General features: G+C 38.5%; 1 protein-coding gene and 1 pseudogene across 2 annotated transcripts in view; both read left to right on the top strand.

Annotated features, from left to right (window-relative positions):
- Positions 1-22895, top strand: part of LOC148956310 (uncharacterized) — a 97519-nt gene that overhangs the window by 5195 nt on the left and 69429 nt on the right. The gene's annotated exons all lie outside the window — the stretch shown is intronic.
- Positions 945-3045, top strand: LOC148956311 (uncharacterized; annotated as a pseudogene).

Below are 22895 nucleotides of genomic sequence, written 5' to 3'. Positions count from 1 at the left end.
GACTTTGTTTCTTAGAGTTTTGGTTACTATTGAGCCACATTACTCCTTACAGTACAGTTCGTTACCACGAACTGTTTATACGCAGTCTATTCAAAATGAATAATTATCATTGGCCGTCTATGCAGGGATTAATTAAAGATATGTTTTCCTAAAAGTCTTGGCTTAGGTAATTCTTGCCTCAGTCAGGATTAGCTTTGCCTAATTGCAACTTAAAATTGTTTTTGTACCAAGTTAGAAATTTGCTCATTTTTGCACCGTGTCTCCAAAATTACTCGGGTTGGACTTCGGTTGCTTTTTCTCCGAGTCAGTACCTAGGTTTGTTTGTACATCGAATCAGTATGCAGCTTGGATTTTTTTTTCTTCCGAGATTGAAATTCCTTCCATGATTCCGGCTTTAGCATCATACCTACATTTCTGCTAAAGAGCTGATGGTTGGACGATGGGGATTTTGAGTGGTTTTAAGTACAATTTGTAACACAAATCGTACAAATGGAAGTTTTTAGAAACAGTTTTTAAAACAAAGGAATAAATCTAAAGAAGACAAACGGGCCTATGGTCAGTATGAGGAAAAAGAACAAAAGCAGCCAACACGAATTTTTTGCTTGTATAAAACAAGGAAGCTTGTTAAAAGAAAAAAGAAAAAAAAACCTAAAATCTAAAAAAAAGTTTTTAACATGAAAAGCAGTTCTAAAAACCGAAGCATTTTTTATGCAAAAGGAACATATGGCATTAAAAATTAACACAAACGACGATACATTAAACAAGAATCAAGTTTTTTCAAATAAAAGTAAAGAGTGAAGTCAACAGAACATTTTCCCACATATGAAGGGAGTGTCACTCCCTCAATCCTCCACTTTCTGCGATAAAGTTTTACTTATTGGTCACAATGGTCACGACGGGATCGTGACTCTGAAATCCAAGCCGCAAAGCGAAGCTGGGTTATGATGGCACGTGATAAGCGTTCAGCCGACACGCTGGCCGCAGCTGTTACTAGCTCCATTCCAAACGTTGAAACCAAAGTGATTCATAAAAAGCATGTAACAGTTGTCCCTGAAATACCCGATAACTATTCAAGAGCTAATTTAGAGGCCTCAGTGGACGGACTTGTCAGTGCTAATCAAATCGGTCTTTCACGCAATTTTGCCTCGTTTATCGACAAAGCCTCTCTGAACGCGGCCATAGACTCTGGAATCCGCATTGGATACGAAATTTTCCGCGTTAATCCCTTTCAATCGATTCCGCGTTGATGCTTACGCTGTCAAAGTACTTATCACCTGATTGGAGCTTGTCCCTGCTCACCAGCACATCCCAAGTGTTCCAGATGTTCTGGCCCTCGTGTCGATTCCAAGGAAAACCCTCGCCAAGCGTTGCCAAATGTGCAAATTGTACCTTGGAACACGTAAGTTTCAGTCGGAAATGCAAGTCCCTTAACATTAATGGTACAAAAGACAAGGATCTACTAATTAAGGAACTGCTTGACAATGATATTGCGTTTTTACTGGGGCACCTTCTCTCTAAAGAAAGTTGATAGCCTAAAGCATTTTCGGACCCATTTTACATTCTTAAAAGCCATGATAGACCATCAGGAGGTCTGAATAGAAAACTGTGCAGTCATTGTCTCGTTTTTCAGAAGCCTGTAATCGCCTACGAACACAACTTACCGACCTTGCAAAACAATATACCAAATGCTTTCTCGCCGGCGACATAAATACTGACTTATTATCTAATTCTGGCCGATCTGAAATTTTTCTCGATTCACTGCCCGGAGGATTCTATCTGGCTAATAAAGATATTATATTTACTTATTTTCACAATCGTGGTGGTCTTACTCCTAAGCTTGATCATGTAATTGTGTCCGATTCAATTCTACTTTCATCAATCGTTCATGTGGACGACTCTAAAATCGACGACGACCATTTACCAATCACATGCCAACTAGCTTGCTCCATGGCCAGATCTGTGCGCCAAAACTCTCCCAAGGGGTTCTCAAAGATAAATTGGAAAAATGCTAGTGTTCCCCTTTATGTATTGACATTGTCCCAGCTATTATCATCTATTAAAGTACCATTCCACTTACTGCATACATCTGTATATACAACTTTAGCGCGGGTAGATATAAACTTGTATTATCAACAAATAGTGTTCTGACTCAAGTCTGAAGCTAAAAAAGCTGTCCCCTCTGAGTGCGCGCGAACGGGTATTCGCGATCCCTTATGGAAGGCTAATCCTAAAGTGGAGATGGCTAAACAAAAAGCTAAGTTCTGGCTCCACATGTGGATAGCCTGTGATCGTCCTCCTTCTGGTTCAGTTCATCAAATAAAGCAGGAAACCAAGCGAGAGTACAAGTATTCCCTGCGTAGAGCGAGACTAAATGCCTGGGATGGTTCTTTGCGACAAGAAATCCTGGGATCGTGTTGTAAACAGTGTAAAGTGTTCACCTCTAATTAATTCCTCTCTTCGGCTATGTGATTTCGTTTCTAATTGTAAAAATATTTTGTTTCATTTAATGTTCATCTTTAAAATCATTTTACAAAGCTTGTCAACTCAATCGTTGCAATTCGTATCAAGCAATCTCAAATGCTATCGGTGGAATCTGGTGTTATACTCCGAGCTCTTAAGCAAGTGAATAAGTCTGAGTCCCTCGATAGTGATGGACTTTGCTTCAAGTGTTTTGCTCATGATTGTCCTGAACTACTGAAGCATTTGCAGTTATTGTTGCAGATGTGCTTGGCACAGTCCATTTTGCCAGATAGTTTTTTGTCCGTTTGTATATCTTCCATTGTTGGTCAAGTTCACCATATTGTGCGTCGGCTAATGAAACAAGCTTTTGCTAAAAAAAAAAAAAGTCCCTTGTATTGTTTTACCGTTGATATACCTTGTGCTTTTGACAAAGTAATTCATTCAAATGCTTTGTTTCCTTTAGCAGTGGCTGGAGTTAATCTTTCTGTTTTTTGTGTGATGGAGTATTGGTATTCGAATTCTTCAGTTAGGGTGAAGTGGAATGGTACTGTAATGGAGCATATTCCTGTTAAAAAAAGGCATTAGGCAAGGTGCCGTTTTATCTTCGACTATATTTAAGTGTGTTTTAGCTTCGTGTCTCCGACGTCTTCAACCGTCTGTTTTTTACAATTAGCCCAGTAAAAATAGCATTTGAGGTAAAACAAATTGCAACAAAAATGATTTTTGCACCAAAAAATGCAGAAAAATCAGGAGAACAACATACTAAAAGCCCGCCAAAATCCACCGATGGGAAAAAGTTTGACAGGGGAAAAAAGAGGGGAAAGAGGGAAAATTCTGAAAAAATGCCAGGACCTCTGATTTTAGCACTGTAAATACCCAGTCCTATGTAGTTCAAGTCGCAGAACTCGAATTCTGCATCAGAATTATTATATCACACCATTGGGGGTATCTGATAGGGTTAGCAGGAGAAACAGGGGGAAAATGAGGAAGACTCAGATTCGCTCGATTTCATCGCTGTAGAGACTATTTCTGATATTATTTGAGACGCAGAATCCAAATCTTCCTTCAGAATACTAGTTTTCCCTCATCGGAAAAAAATGGCAGAGGGTGAAAAGTAGGGAAATTGAATTCTCTTTCTTTTTTTTTTTTTTTGGCTGCGGAGCCCATTTCAACAAGGATTCGATCACAGTGTATTAAGAATCATTATGGTTTATAAAATTGGTACAGATTGATTGTGCTTCGGTAAATCACAGACTTAAAACAAATGAAATAATAAAAACCTTAAAACAGGAACTTAGTTGTTAAAATCATCATCAAGGTCAATGCTTTCTGAATTTTGGCAGTCGGTACCATGACACTCGGCACATGCTTTTGTGCAGTGAAGTCCGTTTCTTTTGCAACTGCAACGCGTTGTTTCACAACCTGACTTGCAAGCACATCGTACCGTTCTCAGTAGTGCTTCGGGTGCTGGTTTCGGGTCCATCGTTACAGGTACGTAATTGGTTCTGTCTAGCCGCCAACCCGTTACATGGGTCCAGATCAGCTGAGCAACCCATCCATTCCATGACCTGTAGGAAAACTCTGAAGAAGTGAAACTTCGCAGCTGACAATGTCGGAGGCAAGCTTTCTGGGCGGACGAACGAGGTCGAAGAAGCCAGTTTCGAGACAAACATGGTGTGACGCAAGTCCTGAAGGTTGGTATCAGCCTTAGCCCGATAAACAAGAAGTGTGAGCTTTTCGCCTGCACTGATGATCTGATGCTTTTCTGAGTTCTTCCGGCAAAAACCGCTGCATTTTTTCGGAATTCTTCATTGATCTTAGCCAATAAAAGTGACACTGGCTTTCCTACGCCGTAGAACCTAGAGGTCGTATCGCATCCCATGAAAGCATGGATGGGCAGTATGACCTCTGCGACTTCCCCAAGCTTGCTTTTTAGTTCTCTTATGTTGTAGATTTTGGATGTTCCCGGCTTGGTCTCCGCTCGAAAGAAAAGTAGGTAGCTTCCTGGCTGGCAATGGTGAAGAAGCAAGAGGAGCAGGTCTGTGTCATTGCCAACAAGACAGGTTTCTACCTCAGAACAAATTGTCCCTGCGGCTGTCGCAATCTTGAAATCTGCATCATCTGAAGCATACACCACGCGACATCCTGACGAGCTTAGCACTCCACCAAGTAGGAGGATGAATTTTCCCTTGTTCTTCTGGTTGTTCAGGAAAAAGTCTTTTTTGAGGGTTACCATTGTTGTCCCAGAAAAGTCGATATCAGGAGATCTTATGCCTTTCGATCTTTTCAAGTGAGTCTGGTCTCTTGTTGACGGTGAATCTTCGTATCTGTCGAATACAACCGTAGCATTTCCAAAATGAGCTTTGACATAGCTAGCGTAGACCTGACATATTTGTCCAAAAGTAGCACCGGTTGTCCAAGGCAATTTATGTAGGAGCCATCCTCCATCAACAACATATGTGTAACTCGTTGATTCGCAGAAGAGCCTTCGGTCATTTTCCAGAGAGCAGTTGAGAGGGAAGCCTTGTCAGCTGTGCCTAGTAGTTGGTATGACCCAAAAAGTGCAGGAGAAAAAGAGCAAAGTTCATAACCAAGAGCATCCAACAGATCCTGACCGTCAGCAGTGGCTACAACCGCTAGTCGCTGGAGCAATAACGTTTGGTCAATCTCGACCGGCTCACCATCAAGCTTCGGAGCCGACTTTGCAGCCAAAGTTACGACTTTATCTCTCCTTTTGATTACAAAAGTCTCTACCTGCTTTCCAACCATCCCTTGCAGTATGTGCAACCCAACGTCTTTTGCTTCGTCGAAGTTGACCTCTGGTAAAGCATTCACTCCGGTAGCAATATTTATTAGCTCCTGACCCCCTGTTGAACGCCTGCAAAGGCTCAAGGAACTTGAGCAACTTCTGCAAATCTACGCTGCCTCTCAATATCCTGGATCCCAATGTACCAACGTGCTGGTCGCTTATGTGGTAAACAGATTTGGTTTGGTCTTGCATGATTGCATTCATTTGAGCTCGCACTGGCATAGATAGTGTCCAGATCGACCGCTGCGCTTTATTCATACCTCTCCTTCTATTGAGACCGCCAGCGGTCTTCAGAATTTTCATGAAGACTTGTTCTATAACAAGGTCTGCTGCCAGTCCTGACCACGAATGTTTGGTTCTGTTAACAGACAAGTGACCAGTTTGGAATTTCTCGTATAGTTCTGGCTGCGGTTCTTTCAAGCCGACAAAGGTTTGTAAATGAAGACGGGCTGATTTAGCATATGTAGTTCGACCACATGCCACGAGATAAGGAAGCATACTAAACCAGCTCTGAAGATACAGGTCGAAATCTCCAGTCCGCTCAACGCGAACTGATATCCTAAGAATTTTATTCATTTCAGAATACAGTTCAAGCCACAGTTTCGCAGTCCTAGATTCGCTAACTAGCTCCTTCTTTGGCTGCTCAATTTCTTCTAAAAGTGAAACCACCACTGGAGACGCAGAAAGGTCTTTAATAGAAAGATTTTCGGATGTCAGCTCTGTATAGACACTGGCTGCGCTCACCATTTGGGGTGCGGGTTCACTTCGTAGACCGTTGGCAGTATCTTCGAAAGCACAGGCAAAAAGTAAGATGTGCAGAGCTAAGTCAAGAAGAGAATGTGCCCTCATTGCTCTAGAAACTGCTTTGCCAGAGATGATGTGTTTTACAGTGTTCGGTGCGTAGATCTTTTCAAGGACTTCAACCAAACCTGCTTCTTCCATAAGATAGCCCATACACCCAAGAAAACTCATTCTTCCATGAAAAGACCCAAGCATCACTACGATCTCTTTTAAGGGGCTACTGTAAGGTGAAGATTTAACCATCATTCTCGCTTTCCAATACAGTGGTTGTTCGAAGGTTACAACAGGAATCTGGTTCAGTTTCTTTGCCTTCTCTGCAATAAACATCAACGCTGTGTTGATGCACGTGAGATCGGTTTGGCTTAATTCAATCATAGGCTGGAAAACTATCGATGACCGCTTCTGGGTTTGTCCAGCATGAGCTGACTGCATCGCACCTGACCAGCCGACTGGAGAACCTCACAAAGCTAGCTGAGAATTTACCCACCTGATATCAAGATGTCTGCCATTGTCTCTGAACTCTGGAAATACTAACTCTATGTAAGTGATCTGATTTGTAAAGGCAGTATGCTTCACGTGAGGGTAGATCGGTATAGCAGCTTTTTATATAGTTTCTTTCAAGTCAAAATATTTTCTGGAAAACACGCGTAACTCTTCTTTGCCACCTGGCGACTTAACCTCAAGAACAGCCATACCACGTGAAGTACCGCGCCAATCTAGAGTGTTAGTGTTATGATCGTAATTGTAGGCATTGTATTAGAGAAGAGTGCCTCTTGGTATGTTGAGTTCTTGGTCGGGGCTTTCAGCCATTGCCGCACATCTTTCAAATCGGAGGTTTTCTGCATAGCCAATAGAAACGCCTAGGCTGCTCAATGTGTCAACAGCGTCGCGTGAGCCGAACCGATGATGCATAGAATCAGCCAACCCCAGCTGCATTGGTGCAATAATGCTTCGATGTCTGGTGTTTTGCATTATTGCCTGCCCTATTGCACTGACTACAAGTGTGGCGTTGTTGTGTTTGATCAAAATGGTCAGCAAAAGCCGTAGGGATGGATCAAGGAACTCGAGATTGTCCTCAGCCGAAACTAAGGTGCGTATTTGGTCATATTCTTCTATGGACTATATCACAGTCTTTATTTCGCTCTCCACTATTCTTGCAAAAGTTTTCGCAATCTTGGCTTTTTCTTTCTCCGGATTTACGTCTTTTGGCAATTGGTAATAATCTTGAAGAATGCTTGCAGCCGTCTCCCTAAGCGTCACTATACTTTGCTTCCCAGGGACATCAGAAATGATCACCTTGTCGCCGAAGTAATCAACTAGCACTTTCTTCAGGTAAACGTTGCTGTATGGCTTCAGATCCGTTTCGGCTAAAAACCCCTCCTTTTTTTCGAAATATCGGTCAGTGTAACCTGCACATCGTCCAGACCGACAAAGAAGTTCGCAGCTTTGTGAGATCCTTCTTTTCAAACCTTGCAAGAAGGTAGGCCGTTCATACACTTCTTTACCTAAGATCCACCACTTGATATTGATTCTTGCTGACGCTACTTTATACCAGTCTTAAAGATCCCTTAACAAACTTCGCGACAGACAACATGTGCAGTGTTGTTTTATGCAGTTTCTGGAGTTGTCCCTTCCAAAATGTTTGTCGATCATTTGTATTATACTTTCGAAAAAATAACTCCAACACTGGCTTTAAATGTGCCTCTCCTAACAGTCTGGGATGGCGAATGGCCTGGATGACGTGGATCAGCAATGACAGGGGTCGCACAAAACAGACAGTTGTTATCAAATGCGAATAAAGAACTTACAGAAAGTAAGAATCTATCTACTGTTACTTTCTAGGTTGATATCTGAATTCCATAAATTGCGATTTATAAGAGTATAAGTTCTTCTTTGGCTAAAAAAGCCTTTCCGACAGTGACCATGAACTCTATAACGTGGGTCAACGGTGATCCAATCACTCCTTTATTTACTGGCAGCATAAACTGTGATAGCACCTTTGTTTCCAAGCGTAGAGAGACTGTTATCATCTCCTTCGCTCTGAAGACAGATTGCACATTGTGAAGCCATACTCGTCTGAAATGAAGATACGAAAGATTCAGTAACAGAGAACTTGATGAATAGCTTAATTAAAATATTAATATTAGAGTATTAGAATATAATTAGAATATAATATTAGAATATTATATTGTCAATATAGTTAGAATATTTAACTATATTGACAGTTAAATACAGTTAAATAATGACAGTTAAAGACGTCATCAGCAGTTTTACTACTGATGACGGTCACTGTATATGTGACCGAAATATCTGGTATTTTTGTGAATTTCTGTCACTGTTATCATCATCACTGTCTATTAAAAGGATTTTATCCCTATTTGAACTTTTATTTATCGATTAGAATATTAGAATAACAGAGAACTTAATTCAGTAACAGAGAACTTGATGTGGGAAGAGTACTGAAGCCGCGAATCTCCTTTATTATTATTATTATTATCTATTGGAAAACCCGTCATACAAAAAAGGAAAAGACGGAGCAATAAGCAAAAAAAAAAGCAATACACAGAAACTTAGGAGTTATACATGTGGTTTTCAGTGACGAAAGCTGAAGCTAAGATCTAAATCAGCACTTAGAACAAATTACACAAAACGAGAAAGAAAAACTCAATTATACACTGCTCTGTAGGTACGCGACATGTTTCTTTTTTTAGGCTCCTAAATACTGAACAAACATAAATAATATGAACATCAGTGCATCAAGCCGCAATTGGTAAAAAAATAACCCAAATAATCATCAGTGAATTAAAAAACATATACAGTAGATAATCATATCAACTAGTGTAAATATGACAAAAAACGGTAAAACCAATTAAACGAACCAATCCCCGACGCAAGCACAAAACTAAACACTTAACACGACTGCTAAGATGTTGTCAGCACTCCCTGTTTGTGAAATGTTTTAGTTGGATAATTAGGGAGATACGGAGCAAAGAAATTCACGAGATTTGTCCTCTTCTTGTAGAAAACTGAAATTGAAGCACAAATTGAACGAACATAGTGAACTGTTGTCAGTAAGGTAACTAACACAGTTTCCACGGATTGACCATTTCAAGCATTAAGATTCGGTTCCAGGAGCCGCAAGATGGCGTTGGTAAAAATAGAGATAAAATTTCACGAAACTGAGTATAGTAGTCACTTAAAAGCGAAAGAATTCTCAATGGTACAAGGTAAACAAAAAATGACTAACATTCTTGAAGATTCGGAACAAAAATGACCAAGAAAACTTACCTATTTTGAGTATTCAGCGCGTTACATTTTGGATAATTCAGTCACTGAAGAGACACTAGATGTCAGCCCAGAGAACTCGTGCTAGATGTCATGCCGATTGCTAAGTTGTTGATTCCAGGCCTATATCCGGCTAGCACGATGGTTACATCTTACCATCGCAATGATCTGGAAAACCAAAATTTCCCCTTCGTGTCCCCCTTTCCCTCTCGTAAATGTTCAGGGGACAGAGTAATCGAGATTCTGATGCAAGATTTTGCTTCTACGTTAAAAATTACATCGGAAATCATCTTGACTTGGATCAATCTGAACACTTCTGGATTTTGCGAAATTTCCCTTGGTTCCCCCGTTTTTCCCCTGCCATGGATTTTCCCATGGGCGGATTTTGGTGGGCTTTTAGTATGTTATTCTCTGTTTTTTCTGCATTTCTTGGTGTAAAAATCATTTTAGTTGCAATTTGTTCGAGGTTGGGCCTTTTTTGAGCTATTTTTACTGGGCTAAATGATAGTTTTGGCAATAGTCATGTTGCTTATGCTGATTATGTTCTGCTTCTTAGCCGAACAAAACAAAATCTTATTGCCAACTTTGACCTGCTTTAAGCCGCACTGTCTGCACTAGGCCTTTCAGTTAATGCTGCCAAATGTGAGTTTTTGTGTTTTTGGAGTCCTCCGCCAGCATCGTCTCTTTGCTTGAGACTTTGGTATGTTCTTAAACTATACCATTTTTAACAAGAATTAAATGGTTAAATCTATCCTTTTCCACGTCACTTTCGTCTTCTTGCTCCGCTTTTACGTCCAGCGTGCTGAAAAGTATGTGGGTTGGTTACGGAAAAATTTCACCCAATCGTGGTCGGTATAACCGAAAAGGACTTTGCCCTCCTTACTCTAGTTTTTATGTCCCTGCGGTGTTTTATCTTTCTGGTTTTTCTTTCCTCCTTCGCAAGAAGGATACGAATAATATGCTCAGGATATTTTAAGTACTATAAATGTCTGTTGCGTTTGCGTCGATGGTACCGGAACCATAGAATCGTTTCTAAATTTGACATTGTTGATGCAACCTCGCGACTGAAACAAATATGTGCAGATCTGTGTTTTAAAACTCAACAAATGATTGGTGTTTTTGTCTCTCTTTGGTTATTTTTGGATTGAGTTAATTTATTTCTGTCGTTTTTTATAATCGTATGCTTTTTTTTTTTTTTTTTTTTTTTTAGTCCACAGTTTTTCTATTGTATTTTGTGGTTTATAAATAAATAAATAAACAAATGCTTAAAGAATCGTAGACCTCGTTTGGTTGAATTTACTTAGAACAATTCAATAATCTTCAGTTCAAATGTTTTGATATCCAATGGTAAACAAAACACTTGATATCTTGATATTACCAAATCACCACCTGAACAGGGTATATTCGTTTCACTCTAAAATTCTGTCAGGAAAACATTATTTAAATTTTAGCCTATATAGTGAGGAATTGAGAAGGAAGCAGCTGCAAATGTATAGGGTGATTTCAAATACTTGATATTACCCACTTACCACCTGAACAGGGCATAATTGTTCCATTCTAAAATTCTTTCAGGAAAACATTATTCAAGCTTTAGCGTATATAGTGAGGAATTGAGGAGGCAGCAGCTGCACATGTATAGGGTAATTTCAAATACTTGATATTACCCACTTACCAACTGAACATGGCATAATTGTTCCATTCTAAAATTCTTTCAGCAAAACATTATTCAAACTTTAGCGTATATAGTGAAGAATTGAGGAGGCAGCAGCTGCACATGTATAGGGTAATTTCCATTCTTTTTCAAATTTACACCGCTCTTTACTGACATTGGAAAAGCTTTTTTTAACATAGTTTGTCGAATCTTTCTTGTAGCTAGTTTGTTTTGACTTTGTTCTGCAAGTGTTTATTAAAACCAAATTGGACGAGGGTGAAGTTCTAAGTTGTTGTTACAAGCTCATTTAAAACTGTTCAGCGAGATGCTTGAATCTGTTGACGAACTAAGCAGAGAGAGAAATACTCTAAGATGCTTCAAGGTCTTTAACTGGAGACGGAGCAAGGCTTTAATAAGAGAAAAATTAGAAGACAGTCTTTTTTCCCATCTAGTTAAAGAGCATTTTTTGGGTTAAATGATAAATTCAATTGAACAGTTAAAAAAGAAAAAAAAACAATTCAGTTGAAAAGTTAGACCGGGTGTATCCAACTTGTAACCCCGAGCTGCATATAGCCTAGTATGTCTTTGAATATGGGTCAGTAAGCCATTTTTGATTAAAGAAATACGTGAAGTTGCTAATGCCTATAACATTTCAAACGCTTTTAGTTGAAGAACTGATTTTTAGTGACTTTTATTAAAACTAATTTTTTTTTAATATTCTCCTGCTTCTGTTCTTGAATGATATAACATGTTATTTATCAACACTAAAAGCATTTATGGTCCATGGTTAATATAATAGTTCACTGCAATGTAAATTTCAAAACAAAAACAAACCCTTAATCGGAAGTTAAATAAATAGATTAATGAAAGTGGGGGTACTTGTTATTTAAATAAAACACACACAAGAATTGAAGTTAGGTTAACCCTAATGAAATATAACCTTTAGTTTATATAATAATATAATGTGTGCTATATATTTGCAAATTAGGGGGGTGGGATGGGGGTAAAGTATTTTGACAGTGCCCCTAACTTAACCACTACCCCTAATTTGCAAATATATAACCCAAATTATAGAAGTCCAATGCATTCTATCACCTGTCACTTGTCTTATTTGCTATAAAACCGGTTTTCTGAAATTGAACCTAAGCGTAATTCTTGAGGGTGTTTCGTTTAATTAATAAGTACCAAAGTGGTTTCTATGCACCTTACCTCAGCCTCCCAACTTTTTAATCACCGTCAAAAGTATATCACTAATATAATATCCACCCATTTCTTCCTTTTAACCCCCCCTTCCCCAAAAAAGTTCGTTTCCTCAATTTTTTCAACTCCTTGAAAACAAAAATTTATATGATCATACTCATCATATCTACATATTGAGCCAAAATAAGGAACCTCTTTTGACCTCTTCCATGTATATTTAACGGTACCGGTGCATTATGCGAGCACCGCTATATACTGTATTTGAAATGCCAAACGGGAAATGCTACAGTCAAACGGAGAGACATACCCCTTTATAATGGTTTCAACGCAATATATATTTTTTTGAACTGCAGTAAGAAATGGTGTTTTACTATTAGCAAACCACGTATTGCCTCGCAAACTGACTTTTTACTTACATTGCTGTACACATCACCTCCAATATTGTCCAATATGTTTCTCATACAAGTATAAGGTCATGGTATGTCCATTTTCGCACTCTTTTGTCTTTGGCAATAACGCCTTATCCTGTAAAAATTTAATTGCCTCTTTTTCTGTCTTTGGCAAATCCCAAATAGTAATTTTAACATTCATATTAGATCAATTCCACTCTAACAACTGTTTAAGTACCGGGTCTCTCCCGTTTGATTGTAGCATTTCTCGTTTGACATTCCGCATACAGTATATAGCGGTGCCCGCATAATGCCCCAGTACCCATTTAACCACTCATCCCATCCCCTTGGAAACAGATTTCCTGTTCGTTCATTATCAAAATTAAATTCTGAAGTAGGTATACTAAGATGGATCAAAAAGAAATTCCCATGGCGAATTATATGTGTTTACCGATAAGATGAAAGAACTAATAAGAATACTTTGGCAAGTTTTGCTCCTGACTCGGTCTTGCTTTTAAACTAAAGCTAGCATTTTACCTGTTTGGAGAACTCAGAGAGAAATTTTCAGGCACTGCAAATGAATTGCCAGGGTACCACTCAAACAACATATTAGTTCTAAATGCTAAAAGCAAGTATGTGAAATTTCAGAGTGTGATACAGGCCAGAGCTATCTATATGCCGATCCTTGGGCCAACATCGTCAGTGAGCACCAAAATTTGTGGAACTATCGGCATGTTTCAATATTGAACATACGTGCACGTTTTTTGAGATACAGAATAATTACTGTTTGTCTTACGAAAAAGGGGAATAAGAAGAAATGAATCCCTAGGGTATAACTTTTCAAACTTCTTGGAACAATGGAGCTCTTTCAAATCAATATAAGGGCAACTTTGTAGGTGATACCAGCTGCTTATTTCTGACTCTTGCAATATTGTGTTTATCTACGTAATTTTAATTTATCTACGTCATTATTTTTTACTTGTATTTCTAAAAGAGATAGCGAGTGAAGGTGCTCATTTACCTTCTTAAAAGAAATTTAAAAGGTTTTCAGTCTTTGGACTTGCTGGACGAAATTACCATTTTGAGGAGTGAAATCATAATTATGAATTATTGCAGAATGATCAGCAGATTTGGGGTCTTTGTTCTCCATTTAAAATTGAAAGTAAGCTTAGTCAACTTAATGTTAAACTGCAAAGTGAACATTGCTCAGTTGCAATATCGACCATTTTCCTGGAATACCTGGAAGGAGGGGCTGCGGCAAAAGGAATACGAATTATTTCCATTTTCTTCATCCAGGAGAACGAGTGTGAAAGTGTGTAAGCTTTGCTTCAAGCAAACATCAAGGATTCAAGACTACAGAAATATCAATAAAACCTGAAAAAAATTATGGATTTTTGGGCAAAAGCTGTTGTTTTTTGCTCTGCGAGTCAGGTTCTGTTTTGTGTTAGTGGAAACAACATACAGTTTTTTCAAATAGCAATCAAACAATTAAGAACAAATTTTTCAGGTGATAAAAAATGGCAACGTTAAAAGTTCAAAAAAGAAGTAACTATGCTATACGTTAGGGCTGCTGCTGCCTCTCTCACCCCCACCTGCTCGTTACGGTAAAGTTTGACCATTACTATCCTGCAAACATTTCGATACTACAACTATGGTTAGTTAGTAATTCTGAGGGCTGACTTTAAGTCAAAATTATACGAAACTTTGGTTGGAAGTTGGTCACTGTGCTGAAACTACTATTTTATAATTTGAAAGTCTTTGGGTCTTTTTTTTCTCATTAAAAGCACATAATCGAGAGGACCCTTATTTAGCTTAGCATTTTTAGAAATACTGCAAAGTTATCAATGATGATCTTACAAAACAACCTGGGAATGTTTCTGATCTCGTCGGTGAACGATTAATCAAGTTTAAAAGACACCCTGTAGGTACTCTGTTACTAATATAGCCCCAAAGAAAAAAAAATCCAGGATATTGTGTGCCCACTCGGAAATCAGTCTTTAGACCGATCACTCGGCTTCCTAAGGTCCCTTTAAGCTGATTTCAAAATGTGCTTGAGCTGAGAGAGCTTACTCCATCTTGCTGGAACAATAATTGAATTTTCAAGGACCAACACGAGCGCTCTCCTGTGAGTCACACGGTGCATCCTGCCCCCTCTTGAGCAGCTCATCCGTATGCTTCCCGGGGCATCTAAAATAGCTTAATCCGGCTGCATCGAGATATTTTAGATGTCAGATTTTTGATGACAGAAGTCTCAAATCAGATCTTTAACAGAAGATCGTTAGCACTGAGTCCGTGACTCTAGTGTTTCTCTCATACAAACGATCTTTTTCTCTACGAAGAATTTCATTTATGAATTATTTCGTTTCTGGAATGTCTTAAAAAGAAAGCAGGGCGAAAAAAGAAGTCTAATTGTACCACTGGCATTTTTATTGACAAAGGCAGAAAAAAGTTGTTTTTTTTTTTTTTGTTACGCAAAAGTTTTCAAGATTACAAAGTAAATATCTGGTGAAGGTTTTTCTCGCGAAAAGGCTCAAATTTGCTTTCACTGATTTTGAACCTATCCGGTTCTGAGCCATGAGCAAGACTAAATTATGATATATGAAGGATTGAATAGTCAAAGCTGGGACTATTTTTTTTATTATTTTTTTTTTTATTTTATTACGAAAAGTAGTATATGCTGAAATATACAACCAGAGTTAGAGCTTTTAACATATATAATCGTTCATAGTGTCACATATAAACTAACCGATGCTAGTATGTGGAATACTTTTCCTCTCGAACAGATTTTTTACTAAAGTAAATAACCTAAGAGCGGCTCCATTTTAAATGGGGAATTGTGTCTACCAATGTATTCACAACATCATCTTTATGAGTATTAAATTAAAAAAAAAACAAGTTTTTTCAAGTGAAAGTAACGAGCAATATTAAAGCCTATAACGAACATAAATTATTACGTATGTGTGAGGGGTTACTCTTCCTCATCACCTCGCTCTTTACGCTAAAGTTTTTTTTATTATTTAAAAAAAAAACTTCTTATTGTTCTAATTAAACGAACATAGTGTTTCAGGAGTCGTTATTAAAGAATTGGGACAGAATTCAAACTAGCGTAAAGAGCGAGGTGTTGAGGCAGGGGAACTCCCCTCATATACACAATAACCTCTGTTCGTTTTAAGTTTTAATGTTGCTCCTTACTTTGAGTCGGAAAAAATTGCTTTTTTATTTAAAATCTGGTCGTTTTTTAAATAATACCGGGAAATCTGGCTACACCTCCTTGGAAAAATCCCTCCTCCCCACGGATTTATTCTCTTGACAATTCAATCCTGGTCAAAATTTATCCCGGACAATTACCCTTAACATCTCCACGCGTAAAAGTCGTCAAAGAGAAAGCAAGACATAAGAAAAATTTCGTATAGGGATTCTGGCAAATTGCCCCAGTGTAAAATTTCTCCTGAAAATTCATTCCCTGGAAATTTCCCTCTCCATGGATAATTATTCCCTTTGAAAATCCCACCAGCAGAAAATTCACCCCCCCCCTACCCAAAAAATGTATGCATACTTCCCAATGACAAATACTATTCGTAAACAATGGGCAGATTTTGTAACTTAGAGACATATCCCCAGGGGCTCTGGGGGGTCATGATATCTCCAAAGGCATAGTTATTCGGCCTTTCAGCTATGCTGAACAAAATGGCTATTTAAAAATTTGATCGGAAGATTTTGAGACAAAAGGGGCATGGGAGGGGACCTAGTTGCCCCTTAAGTTTATGGTCACTTAAAAAGGACAGTAGAACTTTTAATTTACGTTCGAATGAGTCCTCTCCCGATATTGTAAGACCACTGGGTCGATACGATCACAGCTGGGGAAAAAAATTAACACGCATCCGTGATCTTTCTTCTGGCCAAACATACAAAATTCCAAATTGTTGTAGACAAGAGATTGAAACCTCTACAATAGAGTCCTCTGATATGCTGAATCTGGTGGTGTGATTTTCATGAAGATTCTGCAATTTTAGTATATTTTTTTCAAAAATAAGGCAAATTTTCTCAGGCTCGCAACCTTTAACCGGTAAAACTAAACTTAATAAAACTTATATGTTTTTGAAATCAGCGTATTATAATATTTTACTTTTATAACTTTAATAGATCAAATGATATTAACATTTTGATTACTACACATCAGTCTATGCATATTAAACTGACAATGCACGTTCATTTGCATTTTTTCATTAAAGTGCAAATTATGTTCTTGCCTTGGGAAGGCATAGGGGTTTTGAGCCCAACTCATGTTAATTTCTACTCGTTTTGAGTTTGACTCGGTTATCTATTGTGATTTCTGTTCATTTTGGGTTTCATTTATTTATCGATGCTGATTTGCGGTAGTTTCACGCTTGGTAGTTTATTTGATTTTATTTTTGCTCATTTTTTGTTTAATGGAGTTCTTTACTTTTCTTTCAAAGACTTTCTTCGTGGAAATTTTTTTTTTAATAAAATTCTGTTCGTTTTATATTGACATAGTCTTTTCAGGGAAAAAGAAAATAATACTTTAAATCTTTTGTTTTTTTTTTAAGAATGGATAATTTAACCTGCTATTCGTATGCTGGAGAAAAATGTCCAGCAATTTTTAAAAACATACACCCTTTTAAAAATCTGGACACAAATAGTAGTGTTTAATTTAGTTTCATACCTCCTGTAGTTGACTTGAAATGGGAAACTTGATACCATTCGCAAAAAATAGGTTTATTTTCTTTGATAACTTGGATAGACTAACGCTATTTTGATTTGGTTAAATTTTAAGAGCAGAAGTAGCCCCAAAAGTTTGAACAAAATACCCTCAGTCATTCTTGGGGTACTCCTGAGATGCCTTATTGGGAATTAGCATTAACACAGTGCATTTTGATTTAATCCTAAGGCAACATTTAGTTTTTAAACATAATGGGCAAATGGGAAGGTGGGTGTGGGAGGCGGATTAGTTGCTCTCCAATCACTTTTGACTATTTAAAAGGGCATTAGCCCTTTTATTTTCAATCGATTGAGCCCTTATCGAAATTCCTATGACAACTCCATCAATACGAAGTGCCGTGGTCTAAAAAAAAAAAAATAAAAATAATAATACATTATACCCACATCGATCTTTACTATAAAAATTTCAAGCCTTCCAATCACTTTCGAGTATTAAAGTAGGCACTAGGCCTTCAGATTTCCAATCGAATGAGCCCTTTTTGAGTTTCTAAGACAACGCTTTCTATAAACACCTTATATGCCCCCAGGGCATAAATTACAACCTTTACCCTACGAGCTGTAAGGAGGATTGCCATCCTCAAAGACCTAATTTCCCGAACTTTCAACTGCGTTGAACAAAATGGTCATCTCAAAATTTTGATTGGATGTTGTTGGGGAAATGGTGGACGTGGAAGGGGTGTTCGCTGCCTTCCAATCATTTTCGACTATTAAAAAGGGGACTAGCCATTCCAATTTCCAATCGAATGAGCCCGTTCCGAAGTTTCTGTGACAACTCGTTCGATACCTAGTGCCTTGGTATAGAAAAGAGAGGGGCGTTAGTTGCTCTCCAATCACTTTCAACTATTGAAAAAGGCACTAGCCCTTTCAATTTCGAATCAAATGAGCCCTTTTGAAGTTAATACGAAAAAGCTGTCAATAAAAACCTTATATACCCCCAGGGCATAACTTAAAACCCTTGCCATGAGGGCTGGGGGGGGGGGGTTGTCATCCTCAAATCCTTAATTTCCAGAACTTTCTACTACGTTGAACAAAATGGATATCTGAAAATTTTGATTGGATGTGGTTGGGGGAATGGTGGGTGTGAGAGGGGGGTTAGTTACCCTCGAATCACTTTCGACTATTAAAAAGGGCACTAGTCCTCTTAATTTCCAACTGAATGAGCCACTTTTGAAGTTTTTACGACAACGCTATCTATAAAAACCTCATATGCCCTCAGGGCATAACTCACAACCTTTACCCTGGGGGCTCTGGGGGGTTTGTCATACTGAAATACCTAATTTCCAGAACTTTCAACTACGTTGAACAAAATGGCTATCTCTAAACTTTGATTGAATGTGTTTGGGGAACTGATGGGCGTGAGAGGGGGGTTAATTACTCTCCACTCACTTTCGACTATTAAAAATGGCACTAACCCTTTGAATTTGCAATCAAATGTTCCATTTTTGAAATTTCTACAACAACCATTTATATAAACCTTGTATGCCCCCAGGGCATAATTTACAATCCTTACAACCTCTGAGGAGGTTATCATCCTAAAAGACCTAATTTCCAGAACTTTCAACCACGTTGAACAAAATGGATATATCAAAATTTTGATTGGATGTCTTTGGGGAAATGGTGGGCGTGAGAGGGGGCTTAGTTGCCCTTCAATCACTTTCGACTATTAAAAAGGGCACTAGCCCTTTCGATTTCCAATTGAATGAGCCCTTTTTGAAGTTTCTACAACATCGCTTTCTATAAGAACCTTATATGCCCCCAGGGCAAAACTTACAACCCTTACCTTGAGGGCTGTGGGGGGAAAGGGGTTGTCATCCTTAAAAACCTAATTTCCAAAACTTTCAATCACGTTGAATAAAATGGATATCTAAAAATTTTGATTGGATATGTTTGTGGTAAAGGTGGGCGTGAGAGGGGGGTTTGTTGCCCTCAAATCACTTTTGACTATAAAAAAGGCACTAGCCCTTTGAATTTCCAATCGAATGAGCCCCTTTTCAAGTTTCTACTACAAAGATTTCAATAAAACCCTTATATACCCCAGGGCATAACTTATAACCCTTGCCCTGAAGACTGTGGGGGCAGTGTCCTGCTCATAGGTATAATTTCCAGGACTTTCAACTGCGTGGAACAAAATGGATTGGATGTGTTTGCGGAAATGGTGGGCGTGAGAGGGGCGTTAGTCACTCTCCAATCACTTTCAAATATTAAAAAAGGCACTAGCCCTTTCAATTTCCAATCAATTGAGCCCTTTTGAAGTTTCTACGACAACACTTTCAATAAAAATCTTGTATGCCCCCAGGGCATAACTTACAACCCTTGCCCTGAGGGCTGGGAGTTGTCATCCTCAAACACCCAATTTCCAAAACTTTCTACTACGTTAAACAAAATGGCTATCTGAAAATTTTTATTGGGTGTGTTTTGGGGAATGGTGGGCGTGAGAGGGCGGTTAGTTTCCTTCCAATCAATTTTGACTATTGAAAAGGGCACTAGCCCTCTCAATTTCCAATTGAATGAGCCCCTTTTGAAGTTTTTACGACAACTCTATCTATAAAAACCTTATATGTCCACATGGCATAACTTACAACCTTTGTCCTGGGGGCTCTGGGGGGTTCGTCATCCTGGAATACATAATTTCCAGAACTTTCAACTACGTCTAACAAAATGGCTATCTCTAAACTTTGATTGAGTGGGTTTGGGGAAATGGTGGGCGTGAGAAGGGGGTCAATTACTCTCCACTCACTTACGACTATTAAAAAGGTTAATTTCAATTTCCAATCAGTGCAACAACTTTTCATATAAACCTTATATGCCCCAGGGCGTAACTTACAACCCTTGCACTGAGGGCTCTGAGGGGGTTATCATCCTAGAAGACCTAATTTCCAGAACTTTCGACTACGTTGAACAAAATGGATGTCTCAAAATTTTGATTGGATGTGTTTGGGGAAATGGTGGGCGTGAGAGGGAGGCTAGTTGCCCTTCAATCACTTTCGACTATTAAAAGAGCAAGAGCCCTTTCAATTTCCAATTGAATGAGCCCTTTTTGAAGTTTTGACAACATCGCTTTCTATAAAAACCTTACATGCCCCCAGGACATAACTTACAACCCGTGCCCTGAGGGCTGTGGCGGAAGAGGGGTTGTCATCCTTAAAGACCTAATTTCCAAAACTTTCAACTACGTTGAATAAAATGGCTATCTAAATGTTTGATTGGATGTGTTTGGGGAAAAGGTGGGCGTGAGAGGGGGTTTAGTTGCCCTCAAATCACTTTTGACTATTAAAAAGGACATTGAATTTCCAATCGTAAGAGCTCTTTTTCAAGTTTCTACGACAAAGATTTCAATAAAAAATTATATACCCCCAGGGCATAACTTATAACCCTTGCCCTGAAGACTGTAGGGGGGGGATGTCCGGCTCAAAGGTATAGTTTCCTGAACTTTAAACTGCGTCAACAAAATGGCTATCTTAAAATTTTGATTGGATGAGTTGGGGAAATGGTGGGCGTGGAAGGGGTGTTAGTTGCCTTCCAATCAGTTTCGACTATTATAAATGGCACTAGCCATTTCAATTTGCAATCGAATGGACCCTTTTTGAAGTTGTTACGACAACACGTTTTACAAAAACCTCATATGCCCCTAGAGAATAACTTACAACCCTTGCCCTAAGGACTGTGGGGGAGTGTCCTCCTCAAAAACATAATTTTTTATCTGTAAATCAACTACGCTGAACAAAATGGCTATCTAACAATTTTTATTGGATGTGTTTGGGGAAAAGCGGCATATCTTACAACCCTTGCCTTGTGGGCTGTGGGGGGGGGTTGTCATCCTCAAAGACCTAATTTCTAGTACTTTCAACTACGTTGAACAAAATGGCTATCTTTTGATTGGATGTGTTTGGGGAAAGGTGGGCGTTAGAGGGGTTTAGTTGCCTTCCAATCACTTTCGACTATTAAAAAGGGCACTAGCCCTTTGAATTTCCAATCGAATAAGCCTTTTTTGAAGTTTCTACGACAACGTTTTCTATAAAAAACCTAATATGCCCCCAGGGTATAACTTACAACCCTTGCCCTGAGGGCTATGGGGGAGTGTCTACGAAGGGATATTAGTTGCCTTCCAATATCTTTCGACTATTAAAAAAGGCACTAGCCCTTTCAATTTCCAATCGAATGAGCCCTTTTCCAAGTTCCTACGACAACTCCTTCAATACGAAGTGCCCTGGTATGGAAAAAAATAATAATACATTGTGCCAACGACGTTCTTTACTTAGGCAGCGTGATTGCGCTGCCTATGATTCCAAATACGTAAGATTTATTAAATTTAATTTTACCCATCAAAAGCTACGATCCCGGGAGACTTTGCCCGATTTTCGAAAAAAGGGGAAACGCCCCATCCCCTCCCCATAAAAAAATCAAGGAATCTCAATGAAAATTCCACCATCAGGGACCACTACAGTAGAGTTTCAAGCTCCCATCTAAAAACAATTTGGAATTTTGTTTGTTTCATTTGTTCGTGTGTGTGTCTGTTTAGGGATGATCGTATCGAAACAATGGTCCTAGAATATAGGAAGCGGGCTCATTTGAAATTAAAAATTCAAGTGCCCTTTTTAAGACCCCAAAAAGGTTTGGAGGGCAACTAACACCTCCTCTCCCACGCTGTGTCGTGTGGTTTAATGTTGTGTCGTGGTTTATCTTTTCAGTGTTACCTCTGTTGATGTTCCAAAGTGTATTTTGGAATTTTTTCGTTTGAAACGTATGGTTTGGGATATTCTTGTTGTTTTGTTTCATGCTTTATCTTGTCAATGTTACGTCTATTGATGTTTCAAAGTGCATTTTGGGATTTTTTTTGTTTGAAACTTATGACTTAGGTGTTGATGTTTAAAAGTGCATTTTAGAATTTGCACAAAGACATGCACAAAGAGTGCATTTGTGGTGCGCCACTCTAAGTGAAATTAAATGAACCTATCTTTTTGCATGTCTCTTTTACTATGACCTTGTGTCTGAGCGGGAGTGCTGCCATCTATAACTAGAGGTGAAAAGATGGCAGCAAATGAGGTAGTGAAAAGGTGTCGCCATCTATGATTTTTTGAATGTATAGCGCACAATATCCTTCTCACTAAGTCATACGTTTAAAACGAAAAATAAAATCCAAAATGTACTTTGAAACTTCAAGAGAGGTAACAGTGACAAGATAAACTACGAGACAACACTACAGAAATATCCTAAGTCATACATTTCAAATGTAGTAATATTCTAAAATGCACTTCGAAACATCATCAGAGGTAACACTGACAGGATAAACCACGATACAGCACTACAACAAAATATCATAAGTCACACATTTCAACCGAAAAAACTCAAAAATGAAATCTGAAGCATCAACAGAGATAACACTAACAAGATAAACCACGACACAACACTACAAAAATATCCTAAGTCATACGCTTGAAACGAAAAATTCCAAAATTCACTTTGAAACATCAACAGAATGTACCACTGATAAGATAAATCACGACACAACCCTACAAAAATATCCTAAGTCATACGTTTCAAACTACTACTACTACTACTA

Source organism: Artemia sp. Qi Xiang Cuo, chromosome 1 (genome assembly GCF_049724085.1).
Source record: "Artemia sp. Qi Xiang Cuo chromosome 1, ASM4972408v1, whole genome shotgun sequence".
In the NCBI taxonomy this organism is placed as follows: Eukaryota; Metazoa; Arthropoda; class Branchiopoda; order Anostraca; family Artemiidae; genus Artemia; species Artemia sp. Qi Xiang Cuo.
Note: the sequence above shows the minus strand (reverse complement) of the source record. Positions and strands in the feature narration are given on the sequence as shown.